The 16380-nt window shown below is 47.0% G+C and overlaps 1 protein-coding gene across 2 annotated transcripts in view; it reads right to left on the bottom strand.

Annotated features, from left to right (window-relative positions):
- Nucleotides 1–2446: 2446 nt before the first annotated feature.
- arhgef37 (Rho guanine nucleotide exchange factor (GEF) 37) overlaps nucleotides 2447–16380 on the bottom strand; it is a 29691-nt gene continuing 15757 nt past the window's right edge. For both annotated transcript variants that reach the window (XR_014877253.1, XM_085180666.1), the window contains 2 exons: nucleotides 8355–16182; nucleotides 2447–8165 (listed from right to left, as the gene is read on the bottom strand). The gene's annotated coding sequence lies outside the window, so the exon portion shown is untranslated. The remainder of the gene's footprint in view (nucleotides 8166–8354; nucleotides 16183–16380) is intronic.

Genomic DNA, 16380 nt, shown 5'->3' with positions numbered 1-16380 from the left:
CAGGCCCCGCCAATCGGCCACCAGGAGTGAGCCGGTACATACATGAGCGACCAGCCCCAGTCGACTTGGACCACCAACACACCAACGTCTGAGGGCATCAGCCACCGGCAGGGAGTGTGGTGAAGGGAGATAGGCCTCCATACTTTGGAGGGCCTGAGATGTACCCAGAGAGGTTGAGTCTAAGACCCAACCTGACATATAGACACAGACGAACAGGCGCACGCGGACACAAACGTGCATTCCCACCCCATAAACAACCAAATACTCGGCACTCACCCAACGTGTAGACAGACACAAATAGACACTGCACAGACAGTTGCACTCCCCAAACATATTCTATATCCCAGGTCCAGGTACCCCCGCCCCCAGAGGGGCAAGCCGCACCTAAACCCAGGAGATGTAACCCTTCTCTCTGGGGTGGAGGCAAGCGGACCACCTCCTTATCTGCAGTAGCAGGGAGGCCCCGCATCTCAGACCCTAATCTGACGGCCAGCACCTCCTCCCAGCCCCCCAGCCCTGACGGCTAACAGAACCGGGGTGAGTGAAGACCCCAAACCTCCCTACGCCCGCTCATATGTAGTGTTGCTGTGTGCTGTTCTAAAGTGCATTTAAAACACAGGAGAGCATGGTTCCTGCTTCCTCTCAGAGAGCAGCACGGCTCCTCCCGAAAACCCTTAGTGTCTATATGCATTAAAAAATTGAGGGTAGGGCACCAGCGCCAGAGGTGGGTTGGAATACACCGACCATCCTCTGGATGCTGTAAAACGTGCCCACCCCCAAGGCCCTATATGTATGTGTTATGTGAGAGTGTGAGTAATGTGGATGTCTAGGTTGCAGAATAAAATTGAGGCACAGGCGGCCAGAAGGGGACAGAGGGGGAGTGCCTCCCCTGCACCCTGGTGACATACCTGCACCCCAAGCCCTGCGTGTGTGGGTGGGTGTGGTAGAGCGGGAATAGGGAGGCAGCTGAGGATGGGGAGGGAAGAAAGGGAGGGGTAAGCGGCCCCTCCCTGGGGCCAGCTCCCCTGCTGACCCCAGTAGGCACCCCCACACTCTGGAACCCACCAGGGCAAGGGGGCCCAGGCCCATCCGGACCGGGGCCCGCAGCAGCAGGACTGCCCAGCCCCACAGAGTCCGGGGCAGCCCACCTGACTCCACCCCAGAGAAAACTGCACCCACCCCATCATCCAATCATCTCCCAAACTACACAAGACAATAGACAGCCAGGTTGAGTTTATTCTCTACCTCTCCTATATCTCTCCCCCACCTGCAGAGTGAGCTCCTGTAGAGAGGAGACCACCTGCAAAGATATAACAATCTCCCCACCAGTCAGAGAGCCCCCTAGTTGGGCCGATGCACCAGAGGTCCCCTGCACTGGGGCTGAGCTCCCCTGCACCCACCCACCCACAGCTCCAGCGACACAACAGCCAGGACCCAAGCCCCCAAGGCCCAGCCAGCACCCCAGACTGGGGGGCGGAGCACCCCCAGACCCCCAAGCCTCCACGCCCGTCCCGGACCCACCCAGGGGCAGCCAGGCTACCAGGCCAGTAACCAACATCCGCCAGCACAGACCCTCCCCCATCTCCGCTGTACGCAGCCACAAGGAAAACACCATCTAAGAGCCCCCAGAGCCCTTAACCAGGTCATGGCCACATCCCCCGGGTTAGGCCCTCCAGGGAAACGTCCCTAGGGACTCCCCAGACGCCCTAAGGCCGTCCCTACCCCCATATCAACCACAATAGCGAAGGCAGGACCAAACCATGACCCCCCACCCCCACTAGGTGATGAAGCCGATCAAAGGAGCCCAAAGGGATTGATCAAATGTGATGACAGAGGCTGTATTAAGACTAATGTGATATATTAGATGGTTTTTATATTGGTTAGAATTAAGATAATTTTTATTTTTCCAGTTAATGAGGACCATTTTCTTGGCAATGCATAGGGCCGTAAAAACAACGTGGGCTGTATTTATTTCTGCAGTGACCACATCCAAGTTGCCCAGCAAGCATAATAAAGGGGAGGCTGGAATGTTACATTTCAGACACTTTGATAAGTCTTCACATATCTCACGCCACAATTTCTGAACTGGTGGACAGAACCAAAGAGTGTGGATGTAATTGTCCGGTGTATTTGCTGTGCAGTGTGAGCAGTTGTTGGAAGGCGTATAGCCCATCTTGAATATCCTATGACCAGTATAGTGCACTCTGTGTAATATTTTGTATTGTATTAATTGCAAACTGGGATTTCTGATCCATTGAAAGGTTTTTAAGCATAGCTGAGACCCCTGGGGCATCTTAACACCTCTGGCTGATCTCCCCTCCTGCACACCTGCACACACACTGCGGATGCTGCACAAAACACAGGTCAGTTAAACACACATTCACATACATATCACACATTGCTCACATACAGCAATAACTCTGTCATTTTCTTTCACACACACACACACACACACACACACACACACACACACACACTAATGCACAATTTTCCCCATAAGAGCATTCCCATCTATTATTGAGCAGTCAGCCATCATTTCAGGGCCTGAAGGTCACTGACATCAATAACTCTGCGGGTAGCCGTGAGACAGTGACACACACACACACACACACACACACACACACACACACACACACACACACACACACACACACACACACACACACACACACACACACACACAGCTGGTCACATGATGGAAAATCCAGCACCAGCAACATCCCCAAAGAGGAATCACAGCTCCAACCTGCAGCTTTTCAGAGTTTCGGCATGGATGGATGGTTTGTGTATGGAAAAAATCCTTTTCCCGTTTTACATGGAAGAATTTCACTGACATGTAGAGCAACTTCACCTCAGCACCAACCACCTTTGACCCAACACACCGTCTTGTTGCCTAACATCCGTAGTGGCTTGTTGCAAAAGCCAATGAAACACACGTGTGTTAAACACCAGGACAATTGACAGACACGGGAATCCACAGTCGACAAAGCGTTGGTTTTCTTCTACACATAATCTACATTTAATTTAGAAAGATTTGAGGTTCATAAAATAATTCCCAAAAGCTACACAGATGTTGGTGACCCTGGTACTCTGAGTACTTGAGGTTTCATGACGATTAACTAACGTGTGGGGAGGGACAGACAACCTACGATGATTCTGTTCCTTTTCTGAGTGGACACATCCCAAGTTCTCTGAGCTCTGCTTCATTTTTGTTTCAATACCCATCCAGGAGCAGACGGAAGGAGGTGCTGAGAGCAGGAGGTGATGACTTGGAAAACAGACAGCGAAATGAGACGAAGGAGACGACAGTAGTTGGTGTGTATTTGTGTGAAAACCAACATTAAACGTGATTTTATCACTGCTCCATCAACGACTGTAAGTCAAGATGTAATTTCACAGTGCTAACTCCACCCCTTTCATGCGAATGCACGGGTCAAGTCCGGGTTAACTCAGCCAGTTAATGACCAGCTTATCACTGATGCATGAAGGTCAGTGCTGACCGTCTCAGCCACACTGATGTGGAAACTGATTCATTTTCAGTGAGAGAAGAATGAAAACTTGCACAGCGCTGACTTTGATGGTCTCCGGTGTCATGTGTGTGCTGGCAGCAGTGCTGAATCATGCTATTTATGTTTCACTTTGGGGGGATCATTAATCTTGTGAACAGTCTTGTGCATGCAGCATGGAGTGTGTGTCTGAGCCCAGTGTGTCACAGTGTGTTGTGTACAGTTGTCTCTGTCAGGTCCAGCGTGCAGTCCACACCATAAGATTGAGGGGGCGTGTCCTCATGTGCAGAAGGCTGTGCTGACAGGGTGAAGATCACCTGATCACCTGCCACTCTTCACTGTGCAGGCTACATCTGTGTTAATGTTCTGTCCAGCTTCAAACGCTGTTTGATGGATGCGTACACCACGTGTTGTGAATGTGATGTCTTTTAATTAAACATGAATTTTAATGATTTCTAAATATTTCCCTCTGTTGTTTTTCACAGAGATCTTTCGGACAGACATGCAGACGGCTGGATGCGCTGCGGCATGCGTACATGTGAAAAACAAGAATGATGTGACGAAATATCAACTCTGATTTTGTGTCTTTCACCTGCATTTACCTGTAAAATGATTTGGAAGGTTTCTCACTTTTACCCATCACTGTGTGATGCCTCGCTGCTTTCAGGCAATCAGCACACACACAGAGAGAGAAAGCTGCTCTTGTACCAGGACAGCAGCACAGGTATGGAAGGGTTCTGATTCTGGAGAACGTGTGACCAGGTTAGAAGCAGTGAGCTGGCCTTTTTGTGTCTGTATGAAACTAAACTTACACTAAAACTTTTGGTCCCGTCTGCTGTTCTGATTGTTACCATAGAGACTGGTAGACGCCCCCCCCCCCGATGTCACTGACACATCTGGAGTTACTGACTCAGGGAGACTTCCTTCATCCTCCTCTTCATCGCTCTCACACCAGCAGAGCGCTGCTGATCTGACATCCTGCCACTCGCCTGTCCACTCGTATCCCCTGCTCGTCCATCATGGCTGCCAGGCTGGAGGCTGCATGCACTCCTGGCCCGAGCTTTCAGACGCCGTCACCTTTGACCTGAACGTGTCACCCATTGTCGAGTTTTTGTGGAGTCTTTTTATCGATGAGTAACACAACAGGACGTGGCTTTCCCACCTTTTCTCCTCTGCTGTCATTTTGTTTCCTGTCTTTAGTCGTGACTTCATCAGCTTTGTCCTCACTGCTCTTTCCGTCAGTGGGTGATCCTCCTTCTCTCATACTCACGTGCTCTGCTTGTTGTGGGTCTGCTTGCTGCTGCGTCTGAACACTGAGGTGCATCACAGATAGAATGAATTGACTGGCATATATGCAGCACTGTTACTGATGCCTGAACGCTCTCTAACACACTCACACCCTGGTGGATGCATCAGCAGCAGCTTGGAGTTTAGCGTCTTACAACAGGACTGCAGGGGTCAGGGAGCAGGGGGGTGAGGCTGTAGTCTGACATGGTGCTTCAGTTAGTCTTGTTAGCTGAGAATGATCTTGGGTGTGACAGAAAAAGTCAGAGAACACACTCATCACCACTAATGCTCCTCTTAGGTTGACTTGTGAAGGGTTGCAGGAAGACGTGCATCACCCCCACAGCGCCACCTACAGGAGTACGAGGGAGGAAACAGGATCCAGCTTTACTGGATTTAAACATGAGGCTGAGGATTTACTCTCCTCTCAGAGCTGTTTGACGTTGAGCTTTAAACCTGCAGCAGCAGCAGATGAAACTGCAGCCACAGTGACATCAGCAAACTGATGTCAGCACTGCAGCACTGATGTCACAGAGATCATCACTTCCTCATTAAAGCAGTGTTTCTATGGCAACTCTCTCTCACCTGTCAGGATGTGACAGGTGAGACTAAGCCGACACACCACAACATGAAAACCATCATTTATCTGCACAACGCAAAGACACACACACATAAGATGGAGTCATACATAGATCCATGCATACTGAACCACAGGTCACCACGCTGTCAGTCCAGTTTCCACCGCATCAGAGGCACATCAGACAGCATGTTTCTCACTCAGAGCAGGTATGATACATGTATGATAAACTGATAAAAATAATAAAAATCTTTTCGTGATGTTTTCATTCCCCCCACTCGGATCCTCTGATCGCCTCCTGGTTCAGATGTTTCTCTGGAAAAGCTGCTTTCACTGATTTTTCTGCTAGTATCAAGTAGTTTGAGTCTGCTGATGTGTTCAGGTAAATGAAGTCTGCCGCACCTGGAAAAGCGGGCCGATGTGTTGTGTGGAGCAGATAAAGCTCATGTGACTGCAGAGCAAACAGGGAGCAGTGAGCAGCTCTCCTCCTCGGAGGTGGGGAGTGAAATCTGTGTCTGAAAATAATTTTTCACTCCTCTGAACTCAGAATCACCTCATCACCAAACGCAGCATGCCAGACGGACGCCGACCTCCACGTTTATGACCGACACAGATGCTAATATTCGACCACAGCAAAGTAGAAGCAGCGAGGATGTGAGAAGGTGGTGCTGACAATGAGTGTCTCAAAATATTTACAGGATTAATGAGTCAGCAGCAGACTGAGGCCTGATGATCCCAGGATCTGCACGCAGCCTCTTCCTGTTCCACAGAAACACAAATCATCTCCACTGCTACGACTCTGTGAGCCGGGCATGCTCAATTTCTCTTCTGAACTTTCCATTGTTGTTTTGGTGTATTGTTAAATTGCAGCTGTTCTGCAAAGGAACCAGAGCACAGGAGAGTGCAGAGCTCTTCAGTGAAAGTGATGGATCTAGAATAAAGTCAAAGGATGAAGACGGTAAATCCACTCATCTGAGCTCAAACATGACTCTTTGACCATAAACTGAAACAAACGACTTCAGCGACTGAACACAGCTGACAGTTGCATCCCACTACCTGCTTACCGCTGAGACAGCAGCCTGACCCGAGGCCAAGCCTCCAAGTGTCGATGGCGCAGCCACAAATATCTGGATTATATCCAGTTGGAGACTTCCTATTCTGCAGGCTGTCGTCATTTACAGTTTGACTGAGTTCACATTCACACGTACATCCAGTGGGAGGTAGCTGTTATGAAGGGTTTGGTCTGCAGAGACCAAACCAGTTTGGTCTGTATCAGGCTGTAAACATGTTTATTTTAACATGGAAGTCTATGGGGCCTGACTCACTGCTGCCTCTGCTGGACACCAGAGAAGCTGCAGGGTCAGAGGTTCCTCTGGAACACCAGCCTCAGTTTCTTCAGTGTGGGAAGCTGAAATTCACGGAAACCACTGAATCACGTGGTATTTGAGGTGTGTCGAATGCTTCGTGATGTGAATGCATGCCCTGAGCAACATGCAAGAAAATATTCCGAAATCGTAAATATTCATAAACCAGGAAGTTACTGTCTCACCTGTTCACTAACCTTAACCTGGTGTGAGGAAGACGTGGAGGCTGATAATGTCAAACTGCTCCCGCCTGTTGGGCTCAGAATATAAATCAGAGGGCCGACCCGCTGATGGACCACATGATGCATCATCAGCTGGAAAACATCTGTTTGTTTCTCCCAACCAGAGATGGGCAGTAACGCGTTACTGTAATCCGATTATTTTTTTCAAGTAACGAGTAAAGTAAGGGATTACTACTGCAAAAATGGTAATTAGATTACCGTTACTTTCCCGTAGGAACGCTGCGTTACTGCGTTACTGCGTTACTAAAAACGTGATTTTTTTGCGAGAATGTCTCATGACAGTGACGTAAGCGAGTGCGACGTTGGTGACAACAGCTGTGTGCAGATCAACAATGGATAATATATTGAGTGCGGAGAGAGTATGAGCGTGCAGCGTTTAAAGTGTGGAAGTACTGACCTTACTTTGAGTTTGATTCCATAAAAAGTGACAAAAACATTAGTGTCCGTTGTGCGTGGGAAGAAAACTTCTTTTTACAGCGAAGAAAACCCCTAAACATCCAAGCAAGCACCGAGTGCGCAACGACGTAATGGGAAACTCACAGAGAAACTCGCGGATTCTTCCACTGACCGCTGCGCACACCTGCACCAGGGTAAACCTCCGCCCACCCACTCCTGCTTTACAGGTGAAAATAGAGCAAAAGGACCGCTAGTCTTTGATGTTATTTATTTTCTGCTGTGTTTTACTTGCATCTATTTGAAAGAGTGAGTGTAAACACAAAACATATTTTATTTTATGTGCTGGAATGTGCAGAAAATAGGTTTAAATGTTAAACAAATTTCTTCCAGTCAGAGAATGTTGCATATAATTAAATTTTTGCTTGATGCATAAAGTTAAAAGATTTAAACTAATAAAACAAGTTTTAAAAAGAGACTTTTCCATTTGATTACATTTTGTATTATGGATTATGTAGAAAAAGTAGAATTGGGCTGAAGATCTATCGCTTTATCACCTATTCAGGTTGTAAATCGTGTTGTTAAAAAGTAACTAAGTAACTAAGTAATTAATTACTTTCAAAAATAAGTAATCAGTAAAGTAACGGGATTACTTTTTTGGGGAAGTAATCAGTAATTAGTTACTGATTACTTTTTTTCAAGTAACTTGACCAACACTGCTCCCAACACACCTCCAGTGACCTCTGACCTCAGCAGCACACTCTTCATCCTCACAGCTTCCTAAAATTCCATCTGTGTTCTGTGTGTGTGTGTGTGTGTGTGAGTGACACTGAGTCAACCTGCTGAGGATGCCTTCTCAACTACCCTGGTGGGGAGGGCCAAGCACAGCAGCTGGTGTAAAAACAAACACATGATGTCCCCCATGTCATCACAGCCCGACCTATGTGGGGGCACACACACACACACACACACACACACACACACACACACGTCTTGTGCACTTTTCTGTTGCACTGTTGTGTCTGTATTGTTCTGTTCTGTCTTTGTTTTGTTTTCTTGCTCTTAATGCAAAAAAAAAGTGTGTTGATTGTGTGTCACATGCAGCACCATGGTCTTGGAGGAACGCTGTGTTGTTTGTTTCACTGTGTACTGTACCGCTGGACATGGTTGGAATGACTATATAGCCACTTGACTTGAACATTCCAGATTCCTGATCAGGAATGCTGACCTTCTGGTTTCTTGCTTTAGGACAAAATCAAATTTTGGAAAATAAGCGTACCTGTAAGATTTCAGGTGCGTGAGCGATGCCGTCATGGTTCAGCTATGATGGTGCATAGCTGCTGCAATCAGCCTGTTTACTGCACCAAATACCAGCTTATTAATAATAATAATAGTCCTAACTATTGGTTATGCTCACGTATAATGACTCTTGTGCAACACGTCAGGCCAGCTAACAGCTACACCCTCTAAGGTGGTGGAACTCGCTGCTTGGCAGGTAGGCTAGCTTCTGTATGCTAATAAATGTAATCGTGATTTAAACTTGGGGTGGCTGTAGCTCAGGTAGTAGGGCAGGTCACCTACTCACCAGAAGGTTGGTGGTTCGATCCCAGGCTCCTCCAGTTTACATGCCAAATAACCTTGGGCAAGATACTAACCCCATGTTGCCGTCTGATGCATCCATCCGAGTGAATGTTAGATAGAAACACTAAAAACTTTAGATAAAGTGAATGGATATGATTGGGTGAATGCACAAGCTGTATAAAACGCTTTGAGTGCTCAGTGAGAGTAGAAAAGCGTTATATAAGAATCAGTCCAATTGGTATTTACTCACATGATCTTGGACTAAGAAACATTTGTTTGATGACCTCCAACATGCCAGTGCCACGTTTGGTGCTTTCTACTTACAGCAGAGCGGCAGATAGGTGTCTGCTCACGACAGGTGAGAGCATATCCAAATATGCGTTTTATACTTACATGTAAAGGTCCTGCAGAAATCCAGAGAAAAACCAAAAATGATTGCCTAAGAGCAGCACCTGGAAACAGTGGCAAGAAAGAACTCCCTTTTAACAGGTAGGGACCGTGACTGGTTGGGGGTAGGGGTTAAAGAGAAGAGAGCAGAGGGTAAAAAGAAAAGGAAGTAGGTCAGGACCCAGAAATCAAACACAGAAATTGTACCTCCGAGCTAGCAGCATGTTCATGAGCTAGCTATAACTTCTTCAGGTTTTCCTGTAAAACAGCAGGAACGCCGTTAAGTATGAGCGGGCTGTCAGTTCAGGTTAGCCGACACAGAAGATGTGGGCCCGCCAGGTCGGTCTGTTCTGCGTGAACAAAACTGAGTAAAAGCACTTATATTGGTGTGCACAAACATCCAGATCTGACTGATAAATGTAAAAAAAATGAGATGGACAGAAATCTATCACAGCGTCAGCTAGGCCCCGCCTCTTTCTCTTTTACAGACGTGTGATTAGCAGGTGGAGAATTCTTGATGGAAGGCTGCAGCTGCAGGTGTGGTGAAGCACACAGGTATGCAACCAATTAAACAATTCCCTCGTTGTTCTTGAAACACACGTGTAATATGAAGCGTGGCCACGCTGCAGGTGCAGCATCACATGCTCGATCTTTCCTCTCGCTGAACATCGCTGCTTCCCATGGCTCTGATTAGATGGCATCTCCACCACAGGCTCAGCTCTGTTTGGGTTCCACTGGGAAAGCTTTCTGCTGGCTGCTTACACTGAAACACTCGGCTGTTTAGGGACAGAGCCGAGTCAGCGGCGCCGTTGACATGTAATCCTTGTCATAACAGACTGAAGAATGCGTGTCATCACGTCCACGGGAAGGTGAACGCACTCCAAGGAATGAGGTGGCACTGGGGGCATGTCAGCTGACTTCCTGCGTTAGTTTGAATGACAGCTTTAACGTGCGGCAGCTGCATGTTTTATACTCGGACTCTACCCTGATTTGTTCTTTATCAACTTTATCAAGCCCTAACCCTAACCCACCTCCAACTGGAGGCGGGGCCCAAACCTTCATCCTAACCCTAACCCATTGGGAGACTCTCCAAATACTACAATAATAGGACGACACCCCCTAGCGGTGCTATGCCATAATAAAGGTTGTTACACACTGCAGCTACAAGCAGCACTGTCATGGAAAAGAAAACCTCTCGTTCAGGTCTCAGAGTCTGTCTCACATCTGCTGTATCTGTATGAAGGAGACGACACAGGGGCTGCTGACTGACAGGTGGACTCACAGGACCAATAGTCACAAAGGAAGCAAGACTGCATCCCATTGCAAGTTTCGTAGAGGGGATGGATTTTGTAGTTTTACAGCTTTTCCTGCCGATAGTAGAAAGTACATACGAGACAGCAGCTCTTGTTTCTAATACTCTGATATCTTGGAGATTAAATGAACAGTTAAACTTCTTTCGCCGGTCTGTCCCACTCGATATTAAACCATGCTGTACATCAGGTGTGTCTGTATTACTGCTCTGAGTTGTTTCAATCGGCCATATTTGTGTTGTTTCTGCTCCGCACACACTCGGGTCAGAGTGGATCTGCGTCTGAGCTTCAGACTGAGTGTGTGTGATCCTGCAGGCGTGTTGAAGCTGCTGCTCACATTTTCCTCAGGCCTGGCTTTGTCTGCTCTCTGCTTAAGAATAAAGTTTTATGATTGTGCGCTGGAACATTACAGCGGGCTCTTTACAGCCGGGCTGGAGACTTCACGTGACGTTCAAGGGCACCTCGACAATACGTTATGAGGCAGTAAGGAAGTGCTGCTGACCTTGGTATTTGAGCCAACAATCTTACAGTCAGAGAGCGTTCCCATGAAGACGAGCCTGCTGCTGTTTGCTGATAAAGAACGATATCTCAGAGTGCTGCGGCGTGTCAGCAGATCTCTGCGGCTCCATGATGAGGACGTTTGTTATCAGGTCACCGGGACGCACAGAGGCAGCATAAACACCACACCGGGAGAAGCCTTAACCCCAGCGGGGGGGGGGGGGGTCAGTCAGTTTCTGGCAGATCTGTAAACACAACAGCAGAGAAAAGCACAGCCTGTGTGCTGTGACACACTCATCTTTACAGGTGTGTGAGGAAAGCCTGTGCCTGGCTGCAGCATGTGACTGAGCCCACCTACACAAATGTCAGCCTGATGTCTGCAGCTGGACAGATGTGGTAGTATAAGTACTCAGATAGGGGGAGGGGAGGTTTGTGATGGCTCAGTGCATTAATCCAGCATGCTGCAGACTGTCTGCGTCATCACACACATGCACACACACTTTAACCTTCACTCACAAGCCTCCGAGTACTGAACACACACAAATCAGTCATCGCGATAAAACCTCCTGCTCACCCGTCCTGGGGGTCGAGGGTGTGGCCTCTGTGATTCACGCTGAGGTCCTGCACATGCTCAGTCACACCGGGAGTTAAAAGGTCTGGTCATGCCTCTTATCAACACCTGCAACCTGTGTCAGCTTTTTATGTTCAGCTCCATTGCTGTAACCAGTACCCAAACAGGAAGCAACAAAAACACAGTGAAATCAGTGAGGGCGGGACAATCACAAAGGTGGGGAAGAAAAGCAGGAAGTAAAATGCATGACAAGAACAACCTTCAAAGTAAAACAGGAAGTAACCAAAATAGAAAAAAATGGACTCATGAAGAATAAGCTTACTGACGGAAACAGAAAGAAGAAAACACTAACAACGTTGAGAAGTAATGTGAGTAATTAAGGCCAGAGCATTACTACGATCTGCTTTATTGCCACTATAACATCTCACATGTGCAGCCAAACAGTTCAGCAGTGATCAGGGTGAGGAGGATGCTATATGATATGATCAGCATTCCTGAGGTACAGTAGGGAGGGAGCATCCAGTAACTCTCTGGGCTGTGCTGATGACCCTCCACACACAGGAGTAATATGTTAAAATGGAGTAGTGGTAGGAGGACACCAACACCATCTCTGGGTGGTGTTGTTCTCCGTGATGAGACAGTTTCAGCTGTACCTTCTTGTGTACCTGACTGTGCTGGATGTAATGTGTATACAGTGGTCCCTCGTTTATCGTGGAAGTTACGTTCTAAAAATAACCCACGATAGGTGAAATCCGCAAAGTAGCCAACTTTATTTTTTACAATTCTTATAGATATTTTAAGGCTGTAAAACCCTCACTACACACTTTATACACGTTTCTTAGACAGGCAAGAAGATTTTCACACTTTTGTCTCTTGTTTAAACACCCTCAAAGTTCAAACCTTTGTAGAAAAAATAAGTCCAGCATTATATTATAATCTGAAAAATCTTCCTTTAGCATGTCCAGAAGTCCAACTTTTTGTGCGATGGTTAGCATCTTCCTCTGCCTTTTGGGTGCTACCGCAGGTGCCTCTGACAGTGTGAAACGTTTTGTCGACATTGTTGTGTTTGTTGAGGAGAAAACAGAGTCACACTGCTAGCGATCGAAGATGTATGTAAATTTGATAAACTGAACGCATTCTGTACTGTACAGGAGACACGGCACGGAAGAGATTGTTTGACGATGGTCTACAGCCACAGAACACAATGCGCTGTAATAAATAAAAAGCATGCAAAATTGCCCAAAATATCAGCGAAAGGTGAACCATCTTATAGCGAGGGACCACTGTAGTCACATTCCATTACTGCCTTACGTTTATGTGGTCAATGTGATACGGAGGCCCTTCAGTAATCTGCATGAATAGAAATGGGAAAAAAAAAAAAAAAACTGATTATTTTTTTCTTCCTACAGTCAGTTTAGTTCAGTCTGTGTGCGCGAGGGAATGATGGAGCAGTGTGCGGCTAGAGAAGCGCAGATATGAAGATGACTTTTTATCCATTTTAAAGGACAAAAACTCCAGAAACGTCTGCACAGATGGCATGCTAACCAATCTGCACAGATAGCATGCTAACCAATCTGCACAGACTACATGCTAACACATCCGCACAGACGGCATGCTAACCAATCTGCACAGACTACATGCTAACACATCCGCACAGAGGGCATGCTAACCAATCTGCACAGACTACATGCTAACACATCCGCACAGAGGGCATGCTAACACATCTGCACAGACAGCATGCTAACACATCAGGTAACAGCAGCAGTGCTGAGCAGGCAGGGTTGAAGCTCCATGTCTCTGCAGTAGCATCAGGGAGCTTCATCTTTATATCAGCAGGGTTTTTACGGATTTAGTGATCAATGTGAGCTGTTCTTCTTGTTCTTCTCCTTTGTGGTCTTCTCTCCAGCTTCTGCCTCTATTCCCGCACAATTTCTGTCTTCCAGTCCTTTCTATATAGACCTTAAGCTCCCGCCTCCTAATAAAACACAAACTAACAGAACAATGTCGAGCTGTAGGCTCTAAGACCAACGAGCACACGACCACGAGGGAGGATGGCTGAACTCGACCAAGAAAAACAGACAAAGGAAGTAAAAATAAATACAAAGCACAAAAGACTACCAAAATAAAACAGGAAGTAACAGAAAAGGGGAACAGTAATGCAGACATTACGCAGAGAGCAGAGGAAACCGAACTCCAAGAGGCAGAACTGAAACTGAGAATAAAATCATGCAGAGAAATAAACTAAAGTACTAGAGCTCAGAACATGCTGGTCAGAAAAGGCGAAAACCAAAAACAAAGTGAACACTCCGATGACCTCGACGGGGCCCCGGCACCAGACGGAGGCTGTGTGCAGCTCCAGCATCGTCCTGTAGGTGGCAGAGTGAGCTGAGGATCTATTTTAAGCTCAGCTGAGCTGAAGGAAAAGATATTTATAGCTCCTGATCTGTTTACTGTTAGCTGCTGAGGCTTTCACACACAGAGCTAAATATAGCCAGCATCCACCCTCTGCAGCGTGCCCTCCTTCCATGCGTCTCCACACAGAGGAAGTGCCCCACACACACACACACACACACACAGAGCTGGGCTTACGTGATGCTCTTACAGACAGAAACATGATTCTGATGGAGTTTCTTAATAAAGGCAGAGATCATAAAGAAATGCATCTGTATATATATATTTGTCAGACATGTAGTGAAGCAGCTCTCTTCATCTTTATCATTTCACCTCCTCCTCGGAGCTCTCTGGTTGAAGCAGCCATCATCAGCTCGGGTAAAACTCCTTTGATGATGTTGGTGAAGCAGGCTGAACGCTGCAGCAGCTCGCCGCCTCGTTTCTGCTGAACGCCTGACTCACAGAGTTCATCGGGATACAGAGTGTGTTACAGTGAGCTGCACTGATGTCTCACATCAAAAGCAGCGTGGAAAGGCTCACCCTGTCGGCGAAACATGTGACCCCCTGCTGTTTTTATTCAGTTCATCTGAAGTCTTTGGTGTCAGATAAGAAAGAAAAGCACTGCACTCCTTTTATATCACCGCTCTTTACTTTAGCTGCTGAACCTGGAAACGATGCTCTGCATCAGCTCATACTCAGCGTGAAAGCAGGAAGTCCCCGACGGAGAGCTGCCGACGCTCCGGGGCGTCCACATGATGATTGTTTCACTCTCACTGGCTGATTTCAGTTCAACTGTCAGAAAATAAACAACAACACAATAAACTCAACACTGAGACAGAAAGAGGCACACACACACACACACAAATATATACAATAATACACACACACACACACACACACAAATATATACAATAATACACACACACACACACACACACACACACACACACAGTGGTGTGAGATGAATACTTTACTTGTAAACAGGCAGGGTGCACAGGCAAGTACACACATTCTTAACTAGCAGTACACAGACTTGTGTTAGTTGAAGTACTGATTCAAGTAACAGTCAAAGTACAGGTAGTGCAAAGCTAACTGAAACTCCTGCTAAAGTAATATTACAACATGGGAGTTTTTTCTTTTGCTTTGCCTCCACCATAAACAGAAATCAGCTGTTACAGCACGGTGTAAGAAGGTGGAGGAGCTCTCAGTGGCTGTAGTGGCACAGTGTGAAGCCGCGACCAGCTGACCTGTTCAACAACACAGAGTTACAATCAGCACGGTCCTTATGTTTAAATCCAACTTTCTTTTTCCTCCCTGTGCTCCTTCTTCCCTCTCTCTCCATCTCTGAGTGAGCTTTTCTCATGCTGTGATCCAGCAGCTGGACCTTCAGGTCACACACACTGAGACAAACACACACACCAACAGTTTGTGATAGAAACTACTCCCTTTATGTTTGCTCCTTTTCTGTAGCGATAGTTAGATCCTGAATTACCGCGAACACAACTTTATTAACATCAGGACCATGAACGCCATCAACCCCTGAGTAAAGCGTTTCAAATGATGTATAAATTACAGCTTTCATCGCTATGTGGCACACCTGAAGTATAAGTACCTGGGTGTTCACCGTCTTTACAGGAAGGCTGAGAGCAGACTCAACCTGCTGAGGAGACAGAGATCTTTTGAGTGCAGGAGGTGCTTCTGAAGGTGGCGTCGGCCATATTGTCTGTCGGAACAACAGCCTATCAGTTGCATAAGCTCATCAGGAAGGCCGGCTCTGTCCCAGTGCAGGGAGTCATGTTCTTTGGAGACTGAAGTGACTCCGAGGGTGTGCTAAGGTATCAGCTGCACCACCTAATCAGTAACATCCAATCAAAATCCTAGAATTTTCCCCTGCACCAAATCTGGAGCTCACCCTTCCTGCACAGTCTGTTAGTAGTGACCTCACAGCAGCCATGCTCCTGGTCACATGATGTCATTAAAATGCTCCAAAAGGCTCCAACAGCACAAACAAGGTCCAGAGGTCCAGTTCAGGTGTAGCTAGCTGACAGCTAGCAGCTACAGCCACCTGTCTCACCATCCTTCTGTCAGTCAGAGAGACCACGCCCCTAATAATGCAAACCTTTAGCCTTAATATAATTTAAACAGGTGAGTTACAGACACATCCTCCCCTGAACAGTTGTTACAGTGGGGCAAAAAAGTATTTAGTCAGCCACCGATTGTGCAAGTTCCCCCACTTAAAATGATGACAGAGGTCAGTAATTTGCACCAGAGGTACA

The sequence above is a fragment of the Neolamprologus multifasciatus genome, chromosome 2 (assembly GCF_963576455.1).
Source record: "Neolamprologus multifasciatus chromosome 2, fNeoMul1.2, whole genome shotgun sequence".
In the NCBI taxonomy this organism is placed as follows: Eukaryota; Metazoa; Chordata; class Actinopteri; order Cichliformes; family Cichlidae; genus Neolamprologus; species Neolamprologus multifasciatus.
The sequence above is the reverse complement of the archived record's forward strand: the minus strand, read 5'-3'. Positions and strand labels throughout refer to the sequence as shown.